This window comes from Phoenix dactylifera, chromosome 18 (assembly GCF_009389715.1).
Source record: "Phoenix dactylifera cultivar Barhee BC4 chromosome 18, palm_55x_up_171113_PBpolish2nd_filt_p, whole genome shotgun sequence".
Classification (NCBI taxonomy): domain Eukaryota; kingdom Viridiplantae; phylum Streptophyta; class Magnoliopsida; order Arecales; family Arecaceae; genus Phoenix; species Phoenix dactylifera.
In genome coordinates, this window is record NC_052409.1 from 2451468 (window position 1) to 2453707 (window position 2240).

At 42.5% G+C, this 2240-nt stretch overlaps 1 long non-coding RNA gene across 1 annotated transcript; it reads left to right on the top strand.

Annotated features, from left to right (window-relative positions):
• Window positions 1–41: 41 nt before the first annotated feature.
• Window positions 42–568, top strand: LOC120104392. The gene is made up of 2 exons (XR_005506802.1): window positions 42–155; window positions 239–568. It is a non-coding gene; the product is annotated as an uncharacterized LOC120104392 (long non-coding RNA).
• Window positions 569–2240: the final 1672 nt, after the last annotated feature.

A 2240-nucleotide genomic window follows, 5' to 3' on the forward strand; every position in this document is an offset into this window, starting at 1 on the left:
TTAACCATCTAGCGCTTAGAAGTCAACGTCGCACTCTCTTGTTCTTTCCAGGGGTGAGCGAAGGAATTATCTCAGGATGGATCCAAATGGAGCCAAGTGAGGAAAGGGACTTGTTGTGTCTGCTGCGACAGTCCTATTGATTCCCTTCTGTACAGGTGTATTTCCTTGCTTGAGATGCATAACTAGGTTCACGTGTATTTTTGCTGGGATACTCATATATGCTCTTTTGCTGCCTCAGATGTGGGCACATGTGTACCTGTTCAAAATGTGCTAATGAGTTAGTTCGAGGTGGAGGCAAGTGCCCACTATGCCGCGCACCCATTGCCGAGGTGATCCGAGCCTATTCTATACTGTAAAATAATGCCAGACCCTCAAGTTTTCGGGGGAACTACCTAATGGGTTCTTGCATCTTGCCTATATAATTGTTCTTTTTTTTTTCATTGCCTCTGTTGTTCTTTAACGTTTTTGGAACGTTGACATGTTTCGAGTGGAGTAACAAATGGCACCTTATGTATGTCACAAACAAATATCTAATGAAATTCTTTCGTTTTATGTATTTGGAGGATGATATGCTGAAAGCCACCCTGTGATTCTGATTGATTATTTGACATCATTAATGTTTAAGCCAACTGCAGAGGTACAACCTACCATGCATGATCTATTGTTGCTCTAAGATGCATTTATCATTATTGGATTTCTGCTGATCCTTAATTCATTTATAATGCTACAGTTTAGTTGAGGCCTCATTTTGGGTGCGAGTGGTTCGGGTTGGTGCAGGTTCGACTCATCCCTAATCCAAGCTGATCCGTCTGTTTAACAGGTTTGTAGTCATGTTAGGTCCAGCTTTGTTCGAGTTGGTTGGTTTCCTTCACGATACCCATTTCGTCCGTGTATGGGAACTAAATAGATTTAGGACAAGACCATGGTATAGATTTCAAATCCAGGTAAATGTCGTTTAGATTGGGCTTTGTTCAGACCTGGTTTTACACACCCAGACGATCTGATGAGCGACCGCTGTTGTCATCATGGTAACAACCCGTCTTCCAAAGCTTGGCTAGGCTTCTTCCATTTGACTATTATATTGTGACAGCTAAGCCTGGTGAAGTAGAGACCCATTTGGTAGTCCTAAGTTAGCTGAAGCCAGATTCATCCTGGGAATCATGTGGTCTGTTGTTGCAGTCTCTATTACGGTAAAGATATCTGGCTGCTGGCTACCAGCTGGTTAAGGGCAGGTTATCAGTTTAACTAGTCAAAAAGTGAGGATTGATTATTCGGTCGAAGTCTCAGAGTCCCTTAATATGGTTAACTTTATTTCATGGCGAAGGATGGAATAAAGTAGTTACCGTCTAAAGCTCTCTGTTCTCTCTCTTTACCCTTTTTTTTTTAATATATAATCCATGGATGTCCCTGGCTGGTTGGCCTGGGTTGGTTGTAAGTAGTGTGGACCATCTGTTTATTAATGCGAGTACACAATGTGCATCTGGGAAGAATCTTGAGGAAACTACCGCTAGTGGCAGGCACATTATGACCTGTGGATCCTACTGGAGGAAATCTACTAATTAAAAAAAAACAAAGCTGGCATGGGATTGCTTCCATCCAGCTTCCCCGTCGTAACCGCTGATTTAGATTAAAATGCATCGAAGAATCCGGATTCGTAACCTGTGGGATCCACGTAGATAACTTTTCAGTCGTTTGGATTAGCATTTTCTTGGCTAACAAGATAGGTCACTCTGCTAAAGCCAATTGGCTAACGAAAGAATATATTACAAGGCCATGGAACCGCAAATATATTTTTGGCACGAACTTGTCAAGGCATGGGAAGGAATAAGGACGACAGGTTACGGAATTCCAAAAGCAGTACTATAGTGATAACCATTGGGACAATTAAAATATCCTCAGGACCTTTTGAAAGTAGAGTAAAATTCGAACGCAGGTAAAGTGAAACCCAGGGGAGCCGGTGGGTTTTTAGAAGGGAGAAATCTTGGTAAGGAGGACTGTTTGCCAGAACATTAACGCGTTGTTGCTTGAATAGGTGGACTCCATACATGGTAGGATGTGCTGGCATCCCTCTCTGCTACCAGGTAGCGTCTAATGCTCCTACTTCTGATAAGGTGGAGTAGTATAGGGCTCTATTAGGCCTTCTGATATAGGCACTTTTACCTGCAATTTGACTCCAGCAGTCGAGCTCAGCAAGTATGTACTTAAAATCCTGACAAAATCAGAGAACGACAGCAACAAGA